The following is a 22,874-nucleotide window of genomic DNA, read 5'->3' on the forward strand; positions in this document are numbered from 1 at the left end:
AAGTGGGTTTGGGGACCCTGACTTGTCGAAGATAAAATAAAATAAAATGGAGTGATTGAAAAGTAAAGTGGAATGAGATGAAATGAAAAGGAAAGAGATGAATTGAAATAAAATAAGATTAGAAGACAGAGTTAGGATGAAATAAGAATAAAATGAATGAAAATAAAATGAAGTAAAGGAAAATAAAATAAAAGGGATAAAAGAAAATGAAACGAAATAAGATGGGGTAAATAAAATAAAAGAGGTAAATGAAATAAAGTAAAACAAATAATTAAAATAAAATAGGATGAGGTAATGAGAATAATATAAAAAAAGGTACATAAAATAAAGTGAAATAAAATAAAATAAATGAGATAAATAAAATAAAAGAGGTGAGTAAAATAAAATAAAATAAATAAAGTAGAAAAAATAAGGAAGATAAAGATAAATTAAAATAAAGTAAGTAGAGTAAATAAAATGAGGTAAAGGAACATAAGTTAAAGGAGGATGTGTCCATAAAGAGAGAGAGTGTTGGTTATTGGGTTATTAGGTCTAGGGAGGGAGAAGGGGCAAGAGGAGCTACTTTGGGTGAAGGAGGTTAAACGAAACAAAATGAAACGAAAAAAAGAAGAACGAAACGAAACAAGGCGAAATGAAGAAATGGGGTGGGATTTTTCGTTTGGACGTTTAGAGAGAGAAAGAAACGTGAGGAACTAGCTCACTATTGAGAGGGAGAAGAAGTGGAAGATTGCAGGGAAGAAAATGGGGACGGAATGGAAAGGCGAACGAGAGGAGCTAGAGAGTGAGAGAGGGCGGAATAAACGGAAATGGTTACAGCAGAGAGAAAGGGGATGGAAATGGCGGAGGTAATGTAGCAATGTGGTGGTTGGGTGGAGACAGCGGCAAGGGATGACTGAACGAGGCTGCAACTGGGTGGAGGAGATGAAGAAGAAAGAGGGCAGCAGAGCGGAGGAAACATGCTGCGATGGCTGAGTGTGGACAGCAGAGAGGGGTGGTGAAGGTTTTTATGGTGATGTTCTCTGGAGAGAGAGAGAGGGGACCATAGCTGGCTGAGAATGATGGAGAAGAAGAAGGGAGCATGGCGAGTTGGGATGACGGAAATGGCAGGGAGAGGACGGTGGACAGAGGGCTGGCGGAGGTGGCGACTGTACTGCCTACTGATGGAACAACATGGTGAAGGGAGTGCATCAGTGGACCCCTAAGAGAGGACTGACGGTGGTTTGTGCAGCGAAATGAGTTGAGGAGGAGGCACATAGGGGCTGAAAAAAGGATGGTGATGGGGCGGCAATGGTGGTTGCTGGTTGCAAGAAATTAGAGGAAAATCAGAGGTTGGCTGGTTGTAGCTGTGGCGTGCCGTGAGGAGTATATATGGAGTGAAAACAGTAGCAGAGGTGGAGAGCGGGGCAGACAGCAACAAGGGAGCTAGTTGGTTTTTAGAGAGAGAGAACGTGAGAAGTAAAGGGTGAAGAAGAGCACGGGAGAGTGGCAGAGCTATGGCTGCTAGTGGTCGCGCATGGCGGTGAGAAGAGGTTGACGATCGCGCACGATGATGGGGGAGACGGGTTGGGCACGGTGTTGAGGTTTGTTGCGCGCACGACAATAGGTAAGACGGGTGCGAGAGATGTAATAGGTAAGAGCAGTGTTTTAAAAAACGGCGAGTCGAACCGGACTCGCCCGGTTCGACTCGGGAACCGGCACAACCCGTGCCGGTTCCACACAAAACCGGGAACCGCCCGGTTCTTCCCATTCGGTTCAGCCCGGTACAAACACATAACGCATCACACGCATGTGCGAGCGTACCCCACGCACACTCCCATGTGCACACGTGTGTCCGAGCACACGTGTGAGCATGCTCCACGCACACTCACGCGTGTTTGAGCGCACATGCGAGCGTGCCCCACGCACACTCACGCATGTCCGAGCGCACGTGCGAGCGTGCCCCACGCACACCCACACGTGTCCGAGCGCACGTGCGAGCATGCTCCATGCACACTTACGCGTGTCCGAACGCACGTGCGAGCATGCCCCACGCACACTCACGCGTGTCCGAGCACACGTGCGAGCGTGTCCCACGCACACTCACGTGTGTTCGAGCGCACGTGCAAGCGTGCCCCACGCACACTCACGTGTGTCCGAGCACGCGTGCGAGCGTGCCCCACGCTCACTCACAAGTGCACACGTGGTCCGAGCGTAAGTGCGAGCACGCTCTACGCACACTCACGCGTGTCCGAGCGCATGTGCAAGCGTATCCCACGTACACTCACGTGTGTCCGAGCGCACGGGCGAGCGTTCCATAGGTAACTTACACATGCACACGTGTGTCCGAGCGCATGTGCAAGCATGTCCCACACACACTCACATGTGTCTGAGCGCACATGCAAGCGTGCCCCACGCACACTCACGTGTGTCCGAGCACAAGTGCGGGCGTGCCCCACGCACACCCACACGTGTCCGAGCGCACGTGTGAGCATGCTCCACGCACACTCACGCGTGTCCGAGCGCACGTGCGAGCATGCCCCACGCACACTCACGTGTGTCCGAGCGCACGTGCAAGCGTGCCCCAGGCACACTTCCACGTGCACACGTGTGTCTGAGGGCACATGCGAGCGTGTCCCACGCACACTCACGAGTGTCCGAGCGCACGTGCAAGCGCGCCCCACGCACACTCACGTGTGTCCGAGCGCACGTGCGAGCGTGCCCCACGCTCACTCACACGTGCACACGTGGTCTGAGCGTAAGTGCGAGCACGCTCCACGCACACTCACGCGTGTTCGAGCGCACGTGCGAGCGTGTCCCACGCACACTCATGTGTGTCCGAGCGCACGTGCGAGCATTCCCTAGGCACACTTACACATGCACACGTGTGTCCTAGCGCACGTGCGAGCATGTCCCACGCACACTTACGTGTGTCCGAGCGCACGTGCGAGCGTGCCCCACGTACACTCACTTGTGTCCGAGCGCACGTGCGAGCGTGCCCCATGCTCACTCACACGTGCACACGTGGACCGAGCATGCTCCACGCACACTCACGCATGTCCGAGCGCACGTGCGAGCGTGTCCTAGGCACACTTACAAGTGAACACGTGTGTCCGAGAGCACGTGCGAGCGTGTCCCACGCACACTCACGTGTGTTCGAGCGCACGTGCCAGCGTGCCTCAGGCACACTTACACGTGCACACGTGTGTCCGAGCGGACGTGCAAGCGTGTGCCCACGCACACTCACGTGTGTCCGAGAGCACGTGCGAGCATGCCCCAAGCACACTCACGCATGTCCGAGCGCACGTGCGAGCGTGCCTCAGGCACACTTACACGTGCACACATGTGTCCGAGCGCACATGCGAGCGTGTCCCACGCACACTCACGTGTGTCCGAGCGCACGTGCAAGCGCGCCCCACGCACACTCACGTGTGTCCGAGCGCACGTGCCAGCGTGCCCCACGCTCACTCACACGTGCACACGTGGTCTGAGCGCAAGTGCAAGCACGCTCCACGCACACTCACGCGTGTCTAAGCGCACGTGCGAGCGTGTCCCACGCACACTCATGTGTGTCCGAGCGCACGTGCGAGCGTTCTCTAGGCACACTTACATATGCACACGTGTGTCCTATCGCACGTGCGAGCATGTCCCACGCACACTTATGTCTGTCCGAGCGCACGTGCAACCGTGCCCCACGCACACTCACGTGTGTCCGAGCGCACGTGCGAGCGTGCCCCATGCTCACTCCCACGTGCACACGTGGTCCGAGCATGCTCCACGCACACTCACGCATGTCTGAGCGCACGTGCGAGCGTGCCCCAGGAACACTTACACGTGCACACGTGTGTCCGAGAGCACGTGCGAGCGTGTCCCTGCACACTCACGTGTGTCCGAGCTCACGTGCCAGCGTGCCCCAGGCACACTTACACGTGCACACGTGTGTCCGAGCACACGTGAAAGTGTGTTCCCACGCACACTCACGTGTGTCCGAGAGCACGTGCCAGCGTGTCCCATGCACACTCACGTGTGTCCGAGCGCACGTGTCAGCGTGCCCCAGGCACACTTACACGTGCACACGTGTGTCCGAGCGCACGTGCAAGCGTGTGCCCATGCACACTCACGTGTGTCCGAGCCCATGTGCGAGCGTGCCCCATGCTCACTCACGCGTGCACACGTGGTCTGAGCATGCTCCACGCATACTCACGAATGTCCGAGCGCACGTGCAAACGTGCCCTAGGCACACTTACACATGCACACGTGTGTCCGAGAGCACGTGCGAGCGTGTCCCATAGTGTGCCCGAGCGCACGTGCCAGCGTGCCCCAAGCACACTAACACGTGCACACGTGTGTCCGAGCGCACGTGCAAGCGTGTGCCCACGCACACTCACGTGTGTCCGAGAGCACGTACGAGCATGCCCCACGCACACTCACGCGTGTCCGAGCGCAAGTGCGAGCGTGTGCCCCGTGCACACGTGTGTCCGAGCGCACCTGCGAGCGTGTCCCACGCTCACTCACGTGTGTCCGAGCGCACGTGCAAGCGTGCCCCACGCACACTCACGTTTGTCCGAGCGCACGTGCGAGCGTGCCCCACGCTCACTCACACGTGCACACGTGGTCTGAGCGCAAGTGCGAGCACGCTCCGCGCACACTCACGCGTGTCCGAGCGCACGTGCGAGCGTGTCCCACGCACACTCATGTGTGTCAGAGCGCACGTGCGAGCGTTCCCTAAATGAACTTACACATGCACACGTGTGTTCTAGTGCACGTGGGAGCATGTCCCAAGCACACTTACGTGTGTCCGAGCGCATGTGCAAGCGTGCCCCACGCACACTCACGTGTGTCCGAGCGCACGTGCGAGCGTGCCCCATGCTCACTCACACGTGCACACGTGGTCCGAGCATGCTCCACCCACACTCACGCATGTCCGAGCGCTCGTGCGAGCGTGCCCTAGGCACAATTACAGGTGCACACGTGTGTCCGAGAGCACGTGCGAGCGTGTCCCACGCACACTCACGTGTGTCCGAGCGCACGTGCCAGCGTGCCCCATGCTCACTTACACGTGCACACGTGTGTCTGAGTGCACGTGCAAGCGTGTGCCCACGCACACTCACGTGTGTCCGAGCGCAAGTGCAAGCGTGACCCACGCTCACTCACCTGTGCACACGTGGTCCGAGCGCAAGTGCAAGCATGCCCCACAAACACTCACGTGTGTCCGAGCGCACGTGCGAGCGTGCCCCATGCTAAATCACACGTGCACACGTGGTCCGAGCGCACGCACACTGACGCATACTCACGTGTGTTCGAGCGCACGTGCGAGCGTGCCCCATGCTCACTCACACGTGCACACGTGGTCCGAGAGCACGTGCATGCTCCACGCACACTCAGGCATGTCCGAGCGCACGTGCGAGCGTGCCCTAGGCACACTTACACGTGCACACGTGGTTCGAGCATGCTCCACGCACACTCACGCATGTCTGAGCACACGTGCGAGCGTGCCCTAGGCACACTTACACGTGCACACGTGTGTCCGAGAGCACGTGCGAGCGTGTCCCACGCACACTCACGTGTGTCCGAGCGCACGTGCCAGCGTGCCCCATGCTCACTTACACGTGCACATGTGTGTCTGAGCGCACGTGCAAGCGTGTGCCCACGCACACTCACGTGTGTCCGAGCGCAAGTGCAAGCGTGACCCATGCTCACTCACACGGGCACACGTGGTTCGAGCGCAAGTGCGAGCATGCCCCACTCACACTCACGTGTGTCCGAGCGCACGTGCGAGCGTGCCCCATGCTCACTCACACGTGCACACGTGGTCCGAGCGCACGCACACTGACGCATACTCACGTGTGTTCGAGCGCACGTGCGAGCGTGCCCCATGCTCACTCACACGTGCACACGTGGTCCGAGAGCACGTGCATGCTCCACGCACACTCACGCATGTCCGAACGCACGTGCCAGCGTGTCTTAGGCACACTTACACGTGCACATGTGTGTCTGAGCGCACGTGCAAGCGTGTGCTCACGCACACTCACGTGTGTCCGAGCGCAAGTGCAAGCGTGACCTATGCTCACTCACACGTGCACACGTGGTCCGAGCGCAAGTGCGAGCATGCCCCACACACACTCACGTGTGTCCGAGCGCACGTGCGAGCGTGCCCCATGCTCACTCACACGTGCACACGTGGTCCGAGCGCACGCACACTGACGCATACTCACGTGTGTACGAGCGCACGTGCGAGCGTGCCCCATGCTCACTCACACGTGCACACGTGGTCCGAGAGCACGTGCATGCTCCACGCACACTCACGCATGTCCGAGCGCACGTGCCAGCGTGCCTTAGGCACACTTACACATGCACACGTGTGTCCGAGCGCACGTGCAAGCGTGTGCCCACACACACTCACGTGTGTCCGAGAGCACGTGCGAGCGTGTCCCACGCACACTCACGTGTGTCTGAGTGCAAGTGCCAGCCAGCGTGCCCCAGGCACACTAACACGTGCACACGTGTCCGAGCGCACGTGCAAGCGTGTGCCCACGCACACTCACGTGTGTCCGAGAGCACGTACGAGCATGCCCCACGCACACTCACGCGTGTCCGAGCGCAAGTGCGAGCGTGTGCCCCGTGCACACGTGTGTCCGAGCGCACCTGCGAGCGTGTCCCACGCTCACTCACGTGTGTCCGAGCGCACGTGCAAGCGTGCCCCACGCACACTCACGTTTGTCCGAGCGCACGTGCGAGCGTGCCCCACGCTCACTCACACGTGCACACGTGGTCTGAGCGCAAGTGCGAGCACGCTCCGCGCACACTCACGCGTGTCCGAGCGCACGTGCGAGCGTGTCCCACGCACACTCATGTGTGTCAGAGCGCACGTGCGAGCGTTCCCTAAATGAACTTACACATGCACACGTGTGTTCTAGTGCACGTGGAAGCATGTCCCAAGCACACTTACGTGTGTCCGAGCGCATGTGCAAGCGTGCCCCACGCACACTCACGTGTGTCCAAGCGCACGTGCGAGCAAGCCCCATGCTCACTCACACGTGCACACGTGGTCCGAGCATGCTCCACCCACACTCACGCATGTCCGAGCGCTCGTGCGAGCGTGCCCTAGGCACAATTACAGGTGCACACGTGTGTCCGAGAGCACGTGCGAGCGTGTCCCACGCACACTCACGTGTGTCCGAGCGCACGTGCCAGCGTGCCCCATGCTCACTTACACGTGCACACGTGTGTCTGAGTGCACGTGCAAGCGTGTGCCCACGCACACTCACGTGTGTCCGAGCGCAAGTGCAAGCGTGACCCACGCTCACTCACCTGTGCACACGTGGTCCGAGCGCAAGTGCGAGCATGCCCCACAAACACTCACGTGTGTTTGAGCGCACGTGCGAGCGTGCCCCATGCTCACTCACACGTGCACACGTGGTCCGAGCGCACGCACACTGACGCATACTCACGTGTGTTCGAGCGCACGTGCGAGCGTGCCCCATGCTCACTCACACGTGCACACGTGGTCCGAGAGCACGTGCATGCTCCATGCACACTCACGCATGTCCGAGCGCACGTGCGAGCGTGCCCTAGGCACACTTACACGTGCACACGTGGTTCGAGCATGCTCCACGCACACTCACGCATGTCTAAGCACACGTGCGAGCGTGCCCTAGGCACACTTACACGTGCACACGTGTGTCCGAGAGCACGTGCGAGCGTGTCCCCCGCACACTCACGTGTGTCCGAGCGCACGTGCCAGCGTGCCCCATGCTCACTTACACGTGCACATGTGTGTCTGAGCGCACGTGCAAGCGTGTGCCCACGCACACTCACGTGTGTCCGAGCGCAAGTGCAAGCGTGACCCATGCTCACTCACACGTGCACACGTGGTCCGAGCGCAAGTGCGAGCATGCCCCAGACACACTCACGTGTGTCCGAGCGCACGTGCGAGCGTGCCCCATGCTCACTCACACGTGCACACGTGGTCCGAGCGCACGCACACTGACGCATACTCACGTGTGTTCGAGCGCACGTGCAAGCGTGCCCCATGCTCACTCACACGTGCACACGTGGTCCGAGAGCACGTGCATGCTCTACGCACACTCACGCATGTCCGAGCGCACGTGCCAGCGTGCCTTAGGCACACTTACACGTGCACATGTGTGTCTGAGCGCACGTGCAAGCGTGTGCTCACGCACACTCACGTGTGTCCGAGCGCAAGTGCAAGCGTGACCCATGCTCACTCACACGTGCACACGTGGTCCGAACGCAAGTGCGAGCATGCCCCACACACACTCACGTGTGTCCGAGCGCACGTGCGAGCGTGCCCCATGCTCACTCACACGTGCACACGTGGTCCGAGCGCACGCACACTGACGCATACTCACGTGTGTTCGAGCGCACGTGCGAGCGTGCCCCATGCTCACTCACACGTGCACACGTGGTCCGAGAGCACGTGCATGCTCCACGCACACTCACGCATGTCCGATCGCACGTGCCAGCGTGCCTTAGGCACACTTACACATGCACACGTGTGTCCGAGCGCACGTGCAAGCGTGTGCCCACACACACTCACGTGTGTCCGAGAGCACGTGCGAGCGTGTCCCACGCACACTCACGTGTGTCTGAGTGCACGTGCCAGCGTGCCCCAGGCACACTTACACGTGCACACGTGTGTCCGAGCGCACGTGCAAGCGTGTGCCCACGCACACTCACGTGTGTCCGAGCGCACGTGCGAGCGTGACCCACGCTCACTCACACGTGCACAAGTGGTCCGAGCGCAAGTGCGAGCATGCCCCACACACACTCACACGTGCACACGTGTGTCCGAGAGTACGTTCGAGCGTGCGCCACGCACACTCACGTGTGTGAGGTTGCCTTAATATTTTTGCACACATATTATAATTTATATTATATAGGTATTTGTATACCAAAGTTGAATACCCTTCTTTCGATGTGGGATAATTCCCAAACATCATTAAATGAAAATGAAATGTAAATATAGTCTATTAATCAGCAATTAATAATTACATGTAGTTAGATGGCTTGATGGGTATGACTTTTGTTTTTTTACTTGTTGTCCTAAGGTCGAATCCCCTTGGGCATGTGTTGCATTTTTTTTATGTATATAGTGGTTGGTATAAATATAAATATTTTTGTAAATAATATAAAAGGCATAAAAAAATGAAAAATAAAAAATTAATTTTTTATATAACAGTTAATTTTTGTTGTATATAGTGGTATAATTATTTTTGTAAATAATATGAAAGAGATAAAAAACATAAAAATAAAAAGTTTATTCTATTTGAAATCTCCATCTTTCTATTAACATTCTCTTTTACTAAATTTATTATAGAAGCCTAAAAAATAAATTTTTGAAAAATTGAAGTGTTATTTCCAAAATTTGTATGCATTTTATTAATTTTTACATTGATAACCAAATCTTTTATTTTATTTATTAATTTTTACATTATAAATCATGTAATGTACTATTTTTCTAATAGTTGTCAATAATACATTTTAAATTAGATAATATTATAAAATATTTTAAATTTATTATTATTTGTTTAATAAAATAATTATAATAATTATAATTTCAGTATATAATATTATAATTAGTGAGGTTGTAATAATTTTTTATTATAGTTAGTTAGGCTGTAATAGTTTGGGTTTTTTTAGCGGATTAGGGTTTTTCGCCAAAACGAGATTTTAATGGCCATTCTTTCATTGATTAGTATACTCTTTATAATAGTCCATATATAATATATTTTATCCATGATAATTCTATGATTTTTCTTCTATGTGATGCAAATTTAATGGTTAAAATAAGTTTATACAGGGAAAGAGCATCTCAATATTCACAAATTGATGAAAAAATGAAAGTTAATAATGTAGTACCTTCATTTCTTATTGGATTCCTAAAAAACAATATTTATAATGAATTTTAATAAATTTTTCGGATTTTTTTGAAGCTTTAATCCGACCGATTCAGCCGATTTCCGATCTGGATCGTCGATTCGCCGATCCGGATCGGTTTTTGCGATGCCCGATCAGGGTCACCGATTCGCTTTTTAAACCATTGGGTAAGAGGTTCGCTTGAGACGACAATAGGAGGTTCGCACGAGACGGCGATAGGTAGAGGTTCGCGCGGCGATAGGTTATGTTCACGCGCAGCGCGGCGAGGGATTATATTCACGCCGGGTTAGGGGAAGAAGGATTTGGGGCGTGGTGATCTGATAGGACCGGCGTGAGAGAGAGGGAGTCATCACCGAGGAGTACCTGGGGTGTGAGAGAGAGAGAGTCATTATCAAGGTGTACTAAGAAGGGTGCTATGAGGGAGTACGAAAAAAGAAATGAGAAGGGACGAACATGAGGGACCATTTGGAAAAAAAAGGAGGAGGTGGACCCGAGGGTTTACATAGAAGAAGTGTTCATGCAGGGGTAAAATGAAAAGCAAAAAAAGGAAGGTTGATGGTCGTGAGAGACCACTGGGAAGAGAGAAGAGAGAGATAATAGTCAAGCGAGACCACAAAAAAAAAAGAGGAAAAGAGAATGAGAAAAAGTGAAACACAAACGGCTATGGGCTCTGTCGTATGTGAAAAGGGAGAAAGAAAGAGAGAGGAAGAGAAGAGAGAGAAGAGAGAAAAAGAGAAGAGAGAGAAAGAGGTTTACACTAGGCCTAAGGGTACTGATCCAAAAGTTTATCTCTCCTTCCACTCCCTCTCAAGATGTGATCCAACAATAGACAAGATAAAAAAAATCTTATTAAGCAAGTGAAGGGTCTTCTACAATGGTAGTACGTGGTATATATAGAATTGTGCCAAAATATGGGTGGATTGATCAAAATTAAACTTAATTACTAGAAATTAAGATTTAACTTAATTAAAAGAAATTGAAAAATAAGGTGCAACATGAAAGATTTGCTCCTTCCTAACAATTTGTGGAATTTCAAAACAGTCCCTGTGCTGCCCTAAAATATGCATGCTTTTTCATGGGTGATCCAGGGTTGTTCTGATGGTTGTTTGATTGAAAGATGGTAGTTTTCACGTAGAACTCGGCATGACGATCGATTTGATACCAACTTCGAGCCATGGATCGTGTTTTTAGGGCACGATTATGTGTCTTGAAATTTGGATTAATCTTAAAACTTCGGATCGATAGTGTGCTTATTCCTTGATGTTTTTATTTGATTTATTTGCTGGCTCACACTGAGCATGCCATCACGATCACATGATAACAAACGCAGCTCGATTCTGTGTCCGGACGAAGATTTTGCAACTTCGGAGTTTTGGCCGGAATCTGGAATTTCAATGCCAGAATTTGCAGTCAATTCATTGGCTTCGTGTGCAGAATCCGACACAGGTTTCGAACTAGAGATAGCCCTAGACCTTATGCACGTGATGGAACTGGTTTAGCGTTGATCGGGTTCGCAAGTGGCATGATTTTGCTGCTTGAGCGAGGTGCGACGTTGCTGATTTTTCTGTAACTTTCTTCACGAATGAGCAACTTCTCTCTAGCTTTTCATAGCGCTCAGGCATCGTCGCGAGGCGTGTCACATATCGAAATGCTCGTTTTGAAGAGACGAACACGTTCCAACAAGTTTGAGCACAATACGATCTCGGACAAGGGAGATATAAGCATCGCAAGTCACTATTGATGACTGTCCCTTTAATGACATTTAGTTGCAGGGTGGCCACACTGGAATAGCATGCGGCTCCTCCTGTTTCGATCTTTCCCTAGAAATTTTTTTGGAGTGTCTTTTTAAGGTGAAATTTGACCCTTAGGGGTTTTCAACCGTGCCAGATCCAAGGGCAGTGGTCCCATGACACTTTGACATACTGAAAATATAGTTCTAGTTATAGGGTTCCGTTTTAGGGTGTTAGAGGATGATTATGCCGAAACTGTTTCTCAGTTTGCATTGTCTTAGATATGTCAGAATGTGACGAAACTTGGCAGGAGACTTTTGAGAGTCTTTATGAAGATCTTGACCAGTTCTGGGGCCATTATGTGACTATCAGAATTTTCACTGTTTGTTAGCCTTTATTGATCGGGGACCCATGATGAAGAAAAATGTCTTCCAACAGGCCCGTTATCAGATATTATTCTGTCCAGAACCCGAAACTGATATATGATGTGGGGACGCACGAAGTTGCCCACAGTGGCCCCTGGAACCTGCTTAAGAGGGACCGCTTCAGGCCACTTAGAAAAGTAATTTGTCGCTGCTAGGATGAAGGCATGGCCCAATGAAGAAGGAGGGTCGATGGGCTCTATAATGTCCACACCCCAATGAGAAAAGGGCCATGATACCACTGTAGGATGGAGAGGCTCTTGGGGCTGATGAATGAGGCTTGAGTGCATTTGGCACACCTAACATCTTTTAGCATAGTTTGGGCATCAGTCACCATTGAAGGCCAATAATACCCGAGTCTGCATATGCGTTCATAGAGTTTAGGCCGGACTGATGCAGCCCACAGATACCTGAATGCACTTCTTCCAAGACCTTATTTGACCCTTGTGCATCGATGCATCTAAGGAGAATTCCCCCAAACGATCGGCGAAAGAGAACATCCCATTGACATTTCCTGCTCTACCTTAATGACATCCTTGGCTGCAAAAAGTGCTCCAAATGGATAAGGCGGGCATTCAGGGAAGACATCCCTCTCATCACCTGCATCAACTGCGGTTCTCAAGTCAACATGTCTCCATTCCATTACCTAGATCGGCGTAGGCCCTGGTGAAGATAGTTGAATGGTGGCCCCGAGCTTTTCGAGCGCATCGGCCTGCAAATTTAGCCTTCTAGGGATATGACTTAGGGGGAAATCATCGAACTAGGCCATATAAGATTTGGCCATGTCATGATAAGGCTTGAGAGTATCCCTCCTTATGTCATAAATCCCCTTGAGCTATCAAATGACCAGCTCAGAGTTGCCGAAGATGTCCAACTATTTTAGGTCTAGCTCTCGGGCGATCGCCAATCTGATTATGAGGGCTTGGTATTCAGCCTCATTATGAGAAAATGCCTCTGTGAGTGAGAAGGATAAAGGAATCATTCCACCATCGGGAGTCAAGAACATGACTCCAGCACCCCCTCTATTAGACTGGAATGTTCCATCAAAGTACATCTCCCACGACCGAGTTAGCACCATACAAAAAATTCTTCACTTGGGAGATCACTTGATAGGGGAGATTCTCAACGGATTGGGTGAGCATCGAGAAAGTCTGCTAAGGCTTGACCTTTGATGGCCTTTTGTGGTACATACGTGATATCAAACTCCATCACCAATAGTGCCCACTTGGCCAAGCGTCCTGACAGGCCTGGCCAGGTCATAAGGAACTTGACCGGGTCCGCCTTTGAGATTTACTTGACTTCGTGACCGAGTAAGTAATGGCAGAGTTTCTATACTGTAAATATCAAGGCTAGGCACATCTTCCCGATGGGAGGATAATTCTTCTCGGCGCCTCACATTCTGCGACTGAGATAGTAGAGGCTTGTTTCTTTCCCCTCATCATTTTTCTGTGCTAGGAGTGCCCCGAGTGACTCATCAAGAGCGGTCACGTATAGGATGAGAGGCCTTCCTAACACTGACATGGAGAGTATCTGAGGATTCAACAAGTACTGCTTGATATCATCAAGTGCATCTTGGCACGTCTGATCCCATATGAAGGGTGTGTCCTTCTTCAACAAATGTGTTGCATTGTCCTGAGAGGTTCGAGATGAACCTTCGAATGTAGGTCAGTTTCCCTTGGAGGGAGCGAAGCTCGTGTAAGGTTGTAGGCAGTGGCATGTCCTGGATCGCCTTGATTTTGATCGGCTCAATCTCTAGCCCACGATACCTCACAATGAACCGTAAGAAATTTCCTGAGCATACTCCGAAGGCTCATTTCAAGGGGTTCATCTTGAGTTGGTTATGCCATAGCCGCTCAAATACGTTTATAATGTCATTCATGTGAGTGTCTTTTGCTTCAAACTTCACCACCAAGTCATCCACATAGCACTCGACCTCCTTGTGCATCATGTCCTTGAAGATATTCATCATGGCTCGTTGGTACATGGCACCGATGTTCTTTAACCCGAAAGGCATCACAATGTAGCAAAAGACACCTTTTGGGGTAAAAAATGCAGTGGCCTCTTCATCCTCTGGTGCCATCCTGGTCTGATTATAACTAGAATACCCATCCATGAAGGAGAAGATCTGATAATGAGTCGTGGAGTAAATAAGCATCTCGGTGAATGGCAGGGAGAAGTCGTCCTTGAGGCAGGCAATGTTCAGGTTGTGAAAGTCGATACAGACCTTGATTTGGCCATTTTTCTTCTTGACTGGGACAACATTTGCCAACCATCTTGGGTATTTGACTTCACGTATAAATCTAGCTTGCCTGAGCTTGTTCACCTCAGCATTAATCTACATCTCAAGATCGGGTCTAAACCTTCTCGATTTCTGCTTTATGGGTTTGATGGATGGATCAATGTTGGGATGATGGACAATGATTTGAGGATCTAGGCCAGGTATCTCATGATAATGCCAGGCAAAGATATGCCGGTTTGCTCGGAGGAAGGAGATATAACTTTTTTTCTCCCTTAGGGACATTTTCGCCGAGATGAAAGTTGGCCTTGGGTCAGCCTCGTCCCCTAAGTTTATCTCTTCGAGCTCATCTGCTGTGGCCTGACTAGCTTCTTCCCACTCTTCCGGAGCTTCTTACAACTCTTCATCAGGGGACTTAGGATGCTTCTTATCAATCTCAAGTGCAAAGACCCAAGATCCTGATGTTTTTGCTACCTGGAGGGCCCCAGTGTGGTAGACAACTCCTGAACCATTGTCGGACCAGATAATGAAAGGGTCAGCTTGAAACATGGTTGATCTATCGGACCACAAGGCTGACTTTAGGATTCAGTGATCGTGGAGTCCATGGCAGCCTGACTAGGATCACTCAGTACTTGCCTTGAGCGGGCTTGCACCTCATGAACCTGGATCACATGGCAAGCCTCGTTAGTACAGGGGCTTGAAGATGGCTAGGTCTTGGCTTGGGCTGCCAGAGCCTTGGTGACAGTTAAGAATCTAGCCGCCTGGGCCAGCATCTTTCTTAGATGCTTCCACTACGACTTGCTGATGTTGGTGACTCTGAGCTCTCTGTTTAGAGAGTCGAAGTTTGGGCAGTACCAAACTGCACATGTGAAAGAGATAGAAGAAGAGGGAGGAGAGGAAGAAGAAATAGAGTTAGAGTGTTCTGGGCAACTTTTTACATCATCACTAGAATTGGACGTGTGCAGGGGGTATTTTAGGTCTTGTCCAGGCTCTGACCCTTGGGGGATGCTTTTAACGTCATCACCCATATTGGACGAAGGGATAAGGCGAGTTGTGCCTGCGATGAAGTCATGTAAGGTCGGCAGTGGAGGAAGGGGCTTGAAAAATTCTTCCTCGACTGGTGGCTGAGGAATATGATTCCTTAGGCAAGCTGACCTAGGTGCTCGTCTCCTTTTGGATCCCTTGAGAGGTGTGTGGTCCATCATGATGGGTTGATGAGTAGCCCTGGCCTAGAGAATTGCCTCACTCTTCAGGGATTTGAACCTACTTCACCCGTGATAGACTTCCCACGCTTGAGAAGTTGAGGGCTTTGAAGGGTTTAGGGCATCCTCATAGGGGACTTGTAGTGGGATTTCCTCCTGAGCGGGGGTGATGGCTTGGAGGCATTCTGAAAGGATGATGCAAACTATGTGGCCTTTCTATACTTTCTCGACAACTACCGCTTCGAAGCGATAACATTCCCTTAGTTCATGGCCCCATACCTGGTGAAATGGGCACCAAAGATTTTCTGTACCTTAAGCAAGACGATTAGGTTTCCTGATGGGCATGGGAGTGACAAGATCCTGTTGGAGCATTGCCTAGAAGAGGGCATGCAGAGGGTCTTGCTCACTTCCCTACGCTTGTGTCGAGAGGTCTTCCTGCATTGCCGGAATAGGGACTTGAGGGTGTCCTTCTGACTTACCATGAACTTCTTGGTGCTGCTACATCTTCTTTGCCAAGAGCTCATGGAAGCCAGTGCTTTTGCTTAGGTCATGGCCTCGTATCAGATGATACAAACATCAGAGGTTCTCAGTTCTTGGAGGCAGGAACTTGGGCTGCCTTGTCGGCTTCAGCGTGATGAGACCTTCTTCGAGCATTATCGAAAATATTGCTCGAAGGACAGCATGTGCCTTGTCATCCTCTTGAATCGTTGTGATGTGGAAGCCTCAATTGCCCTAAATGCTTTCTTAAACTCTTCGAGCTTTATCTGACCCTCGTTGATAAGGGCTTCGATACTGTCTTTGAGCGTATAGCATTCTTGAGTGGGGTGACCTATTCTCCTGTGATAGGCACAATATCTCTCGTGTGCCTCCTGTCTACGATGCTCTGGGAATTTAACCTCAAGTAGCTGGATCATATTTTGCTCTAGGAGTAACCGAAGCAGCGCAGGAACCCACTCCTTCTTGAACGGGTACACCTTGTTCTGGTGTTGGATCCAATAATCATTTTGATTTATATTTTTAGGAGGCGGGACCTTGTTATAGGACTACTGTTGCTTGGCTCCATTCTGGGGTTCTGTCTGTGCCTTGGTTGGGACAACGACTTTGGAGAGGTCTAAGGTTTGAGGGGCGGCTTTCTTAGTGTCAGTGATGGTGACAGCTGCACTAATTACCGCTTTTTGCTAGTTGCTCTGATTGGTGGAGCGTAAATTGCCATTGCCCCTGGCGTTTCTCAAGCTGGAGGGCTGCTGACGGGATCCACCATGGTGTTTGGACAGACCTTCTATACGAACTTCGTTAAAGATAAGCTTGAACATGGAGGTTGGATTGGAGGCCTCAACATGCAGGGTGATCTCGGGCAGCATATTGCGTATGCAAGTCTGGACTGCTTCTCTTTCCATCATGGGGGTGGCATGATAGGTTGCCAACTCTCTCCATCAGGCGATGAACTTATCGATTAGCTCACCAGGCTGTTGAATCAGAGTGAGGAGCTTGATAGTTTCCACATTTCCCTAGACTTCATAGAAGCTTAGGTAAAATAACTGCTCCATTTCCTACCATGTGTGTACCAAGCTTGGAGGTAACTGAGCATACCACTGGAAGGCCGGCCCTTCGAGAGTCTCGATGAACTGACGGAGGAGTAGTTGTCAATCAGCTGCCGTCTCTCGACAAGCCACTTAGAAGTGAACGATATGATATGCTGGTGCGGGGATGTAGTGCCATTGAACAAGGGGAGCTTCCTTTTTTGGTAGTTTGGAGGAAACGACACCTGGTCGATATACGAGGGGTAGGGCATTTAGTAAAGTGGTGGCCCTTGCATGCTTGAGATCTTAGTCTTGAGACTGTGGGTGACCATGGCATCTATATCGGCTTGCGACACCATGCGGGGAGTAGAGCTCTCTTGAGAGGCCAAAGGGGGAGATTGCTTGGGAGCTGTATCCTCACCAGCCGGGGAGTTGGCCTCATGGTGAGAAGAAGAAGCAGGGGGCCTGAAGGCTTCCAAGCGGTCCGTCTTTTCGAGAATGAATGGCATCATCACCTCGAACCTGTTCATCCGCTCTTCTTGAGCAACAGTCGGCTCGGTGATCACCATGGCGCTGACTGTTTCTTCTGGAGGGTCAGAGCCAAGTGGAGTATTAGACTGCAGGGATTGACGAGTAGTACACGACAGGTTAATCTGTAGGGGCTCAGCGTGCCCCGACTGGACTCGAGTCTTGTACACTGACCGTGTGAGAATTGGTTCTTGACGGTCTTGGGACCGTGACTTCTTGACAGTTTGGTCTTTTCCTGTGACGGTAACCACTATGCAATATTCTTGGATTTCTGGTTCAGGTTCTAGAAGTCGAAGAGGAAAGAAGGGATTGTGAGACAGGAGGTCATGGAGAGTGGTAACCTCAACTGCCTTAGAGACCTCTCTATCAAGAGCTGCAGGCCTCTCTTCTGCTTGATCTTGAGGCTGCAATAGACTTCAGTCTAGAATTGAGCCGAGACTTGGACTACCCCATCTTTCTTGAGCATGCGAGGGATGTGTTCATCAGCTGGAGCAGAGAGTGAGGTCCAAGGATAGGCTGCTGCCTTGGAGGCTATAGGCTTCTGTCTGCTACAAGGCCTTTGCCTTGAGTTCCCTTGTGAGGTTTGGGTGCATGGTTGACCTGAAGTGGCTAATTCAAGATGGTACTATTAGGGAAAACCTTTGAGTACCAGGTCTTGAGGTGTTTACCTAGTGAAGAAAAGGTGATAGAAGAAGGAAGTAGCTAGCGACTCCGCCTGAGTCGGGATCGGGGAGGAACCTGTGAAGTTGGCGTGTGTGCACCTTTGGAGAGAGCCCTTTGGACGACTTGGGAGCCAGCCCGAGCTTGATCAGCTAGTTCGACCTTAAGAGGCTGAGACCTACGAGCTTGTGTTTGTGAGGGATTGGGTGGTAGCCTATCTCTCACAGGGTGGAGCCGTGTGTGCTGAGAGGAAGGACAAAGTGGTTGACCCCCGTGTGCACGAGCTGGAGTAGAATTGGTGCTTCCCTAAGCTGTGGGATGCAGATGCATGGCGCGTACAAGGTTTCGGCTGAGAAGGCCTGGCCTTGGACGCAAGCTCAATGCAGCATGAAAGTTGCCCTGAGGTGTGGCTCGAGCGAGCGAGCCATTAAGTGTGTTCGAGAGGTGGAGGCCCCAGGATCTCCGCCTCGGTGAATCGAGCCTCCAGACATAGAGGTTCGAAGTGGTGAAGGAGTATGGGGGGTGGCCTTGCAGCGACCCTCAGGAGCAGTGGCAACCTACTTTCCTTTTGTGGAAGCAGACAGGGCAGCCTTTCGGCATACCTCAACAATATGATTGGCAAGCGACTTACCAGTAGCAGGGTGCATGCTGTGGGTGATAGCAGGCGAGCTACCAATGCGAGGGGCCTTAGTGGAGGGTCCACAAGACTAGAAAGGGAGGAGTTAAGGACCTTTAAGTCCCTTCTCGCATCAATTTAGAAAAGAATATGGGAGCCCGACTGTGAGTCCTAACTCAAGAGGAGTGCAGGGAATTAGACTTGAGAAGCTCGCTTCCTTGAGATGGTCACAAGTAAGGAAATCCCCTACTCGGATGAACGAGTTGAATAAACCAGATGCCATGGAATGTGGTGCAAAAAATAAAAGGTGATACCTGCCAAATAAGAGTGAACCGACAAAGGGGCAGTAAGTCCCCAGTGGAGTCGTTAATATGGCCGGATGCCTCAATTTCGCCTCCCGATATCTAAGTGATCGGGTGACACGTGTCTCGAGTTCGGAGGACCCTGGACCTGAGAACGCTCTCTCGAAAACTTTGTTCATAGAATAAGGGCAGGTGTCCAACTAGTAAGAGAGAAATTTTGAACGTGAGGTGGGGACCAACTTCACTTGGGTACGTGACTTACTGGGGCTGACTCGTGCAGGCACCCTTTTAGGGCACTTTGGTCAGAGGGTTGTGTTTGGCCCTTTGGTCAGAGAGTTGTGTTTGACCATTTGGTTGGAGGGTTGTGTTTGGCCCTTTTGCTGGAGGGTTGTGTTTGGCCCTTTGGCCGGAGAGTTGTGTTTGGCCCTTGGGCCAGAGAATTATGTTAAGCCTTTTAGTAGGAGAGTTATGTTTAGCCCTTTACCCGGAGAGTTGTGTTTGGCCCTTTGGCCAAAGTTTTTGTGTTCGGCCTTTTGGCCAGAGAGTTTTATTTGGCCCTTTGGCCGGAGGGTTGTGTTTGACGCTTTGGTCGGAGAGTTGTGTTTGGCCCTTTCGCTGGAGTTTTGTTTGCCCCTTTGGCCGGATAATTGTGTTCGACCTTTTGGCCGGAGAGTTGGGCTTAGCCCTTTGGCTGGAAAGTTGTATTTCGCCCTTTGGCCAAAGTTTTTGTGTTCGGCCTTTTGGGCGGAGAGTGGTGTTTGGCCCTTTGGCCGAAGGGTTGTGTTTGGACCTTTGAGCATAGAGTTGTGTCTGGCCCTTTGATCGGAGAGTTTTGTTTAGTCCTTCGGTCAGATAATTGTGTTAGGCCTTTTGCCTAGAGAGTTGGGTTTGGTCCTTTAACATGATTTTTTTTTTGGCGCTGGGGCCAGATGTTTTATTGGCGCTGGGGCCGGATTTTTGTTGGCGACGGGGCTGAATTTTTTTTGTTAGCCCAACGGCCAAATTTTTTGTTAGCGCTGGGGCTAGAGTTTTGTTGGCGCTGGGGCCAGATTTTTTTGTTGGAGCTGGGGCCAGATTTTTGTTTGTGCAGGGGCTGGATTTTTTGTTAGCGCTCGGACCAGATTTTTTATTGGCGCTGAGGCCGGATTTTTGTTGGCATCGTGGCCGGATTGTTTTGTTGGAGCTAAGGCCGGGATTTTTTTTTGTTGGCGTTGGGGCTGGATTTTTACTGGTGCTGGGGCAGGGTTTTTTCGTTGGCGCTGGGGCTGGATTTTTGTTGGTGTCGGGGCAGGATTTTTGTTGGCGCTGGGGTCGGATTTTTGTTGGTGTTGGGGCTGGATTTTTTGTTGGCGCTGAGGCCGGATTTTTTTGTTGGCACTAGGGCTGGATTTTTTTGTTGGCACTGGGGCTGGATTTTTGTCGGCATTGGGGCCGTATTTTTCCGTTGACGCTGGGGCCAGATTTTTTTGTTGGCGCTGGGGCTAGATTTTTTGTTGGCGCTAGGGCCGAATTTGTTTTGTTAGCGCTGGGGCTGGATTTTTTGTTGGCGCTTTTTTGACGGCATTTTTCAACACCTTAGGTCTTCGATGCGAAATAAAGAAGAAGCCGATCACTAAAGCCCTGATTTAGAATGGAATTCTTAAAGACTTCAAAAGGCCACCGGCCAAATGTTGTCGCAATCCAACATGTCTAAGGTAATGCTAAAACAGACCCTATAATCGGAACCCTATTAACAGAGTATTAGATGGCTGTGGGACTACCACCATTAAATTCGGCACGGTCTAAAACCCTTAAGGAACAAATTTTGGCTTAAACGGATGTTTCAAGACAAATTTAAGGGAAAAAGACTGAAAAAAGAGAGGCCGCATGCTATTCCCATGCGCCCTCTCTGCACCAGTCTCCATTAATGGAGATTGGTTTTCTCAGTTTGAGGTAGTGACTTTTAGAGGCCAAATCTCCCTCGTTCTTAATCGGATTGTGTTCAAATTTTGTGAGCGTGTTCGTTTCATCAAGAAGAGCGTTTTGATATGTGGCACGACCCGTGACGATGCTCGAGTAGGGAGAAAAGATAGAGAGAAGTTGACAATTCATGGCAAACATTGTAGAAAATTCAGCAGCGACATGTCCCCCTCGAGCGGCCATATCATAGCGATCACACATCGGATCAATGTGAGATCAGTTCCATCGCATGCGTAAGGTATGAGGCTATGTCTGGGCCGAACCTCTTACATGATGAACCGTCGTATTTCACACGCGAAGCCGATAAAATTACTGAAAATTCCGACTACTGGAATTCAAATTCTGGCTAAAAACCAAAGATTGTAAATTCTGAATCTGCCTCTTCTTCCTCCACTTCCCCCACCCTTGTTCTCTATGCAGAAGATCAAGTGGCCCTAGGAGGGTCAGCTAATGTCCCTGAAGTATCCATGACCATGTCTCATGTTAATCCTTCATGCCCCTCGACCTCATCATCATCAACTAACCATTCCATAACATTGTCCATATTTTTTTATCTGATGGAGTCTCTCTTAGCAAACTAGTCCATCAAGAATCGAATGTGTTTGACATAGACTAGGTCATTGAGCCTCTTTGATTCAAGCATGTTCTTTTTCTTTGTATGAATCTAACAAAATCAAATGAAACTAATTAAAATCTAATATCTAGGTTTATGTATTATTTATAAAATTATACAAATTACCCTTACGGCCTCACCCCTTCAAAAGTACTCCAATTGCGCTCACAACCAGATGAAGAAATGGTTAGGTTTAAGATCCGAACAGACAACTTTTGTAAATTTGGAGAACTACACCCATGTTGGCCCCACCAATGGGCTGTAAAGATATAGAAAAAAATCATAAATAAATAATAGAATTACTCGATTACTTGAACTTGATGAACTTAAGAATATTATTAATACCTGGATCAATTTTGGCTCTTTGCCTCATCGCCATTGGACCCCAAAAGACTTTAAATCACTTGTAGTTTATTAGCTCATCAGCGCATATAAAATCCTGAATATCAAGATCAGGGACTAGCACATCTACATACTTCTTAAATCTATTCATAATTGAGTCATTTGTGTGTATATCTTTGTCAAAATAAAAAAAAGCTGGGTTCATATAATAACCAGCTGCATGCAATGGCCGATGTAGTTGCCTATCCCATTTCTCATCAATAATCTCCCAAACAGGCTTCTTGCAGGTTTCGTCATCATTGAAATTTTGGGCTATCTCTATTTTGCATTTCTCCATAGCCTCATATGTAGGCCATAGAAGGCATGTCATTATCAAACAAAAGAGGAAAAAATACCTTAACAACGCCCACCCCTCGCCAAAAAAGCCTTAGAACGGATAATATCTCTCACCTTCTTCCCAACCTGATCTTTAGACCACTTGCATGCTCTCCAGTCATCCGAGGTAAACATCTGTCTCAGCTGCACTCTCCTCGAATGTATGTTATCTAGGCATAAGTATCTGATCGCAAATCTCGTGACCCCAGGCCTCACAGTCTCTTTCTTCTTTATAAAGCTACGCATCATGCTGAATGTGAGATGGTGGCTATAAATGAAATTTGTAACTAACTTGGCCTCCTTCACTGCATCTGATATCTCGGTTAAACTACCAAAAGCCTCAAGCATGAGGTGTATACACTGTGCTACACATGGTGTCCAAAAGATTCTAGGATAAGCTATGCGCAACAAATTAGTTGCAGCAACATCAAGCGCAGCATTGTCTGTGACAACCTGTACAACAAGATGCTCCTCAACCTCCCTGATTCCCTTC

The 22,874-nt window shown here is 50.3% G+C and overlaps 1 protein-coding gene across 7 annotated transcripts in view; it reads right to left on the reverse strand.

Annotated features, from left to right (window-relative positions):
• The window catches only part of LOC148780949 (uncharacterized protein At2g38710-like), a 68,367-nt gene that overhangs the window by 39,597 nt on the left and 5,896 nt on the right, over nt 1-22,874 (reverse strand). The gene's annotated exons all lie outside the window — the stretch shown is intronic.

The sequence above is a fragment of the Amborella trichopoda genome, chromosome 8 (assembly GCF_054954075.1).
Source record: "Amborella trichopoda isolate Santa Cruz 75 chromosome 8, AtrichopodaSantaCruz75HAP2 v2.0, whole genome shotgun sequence".
Taxonomy (NCBI): domain Eukaryota; kingdom Viridiplantae; phylum Streptophyta; class Magnoliopsida; order Amborellales; family Amborellaceae; genus Amborella; species Amborella trichopoda.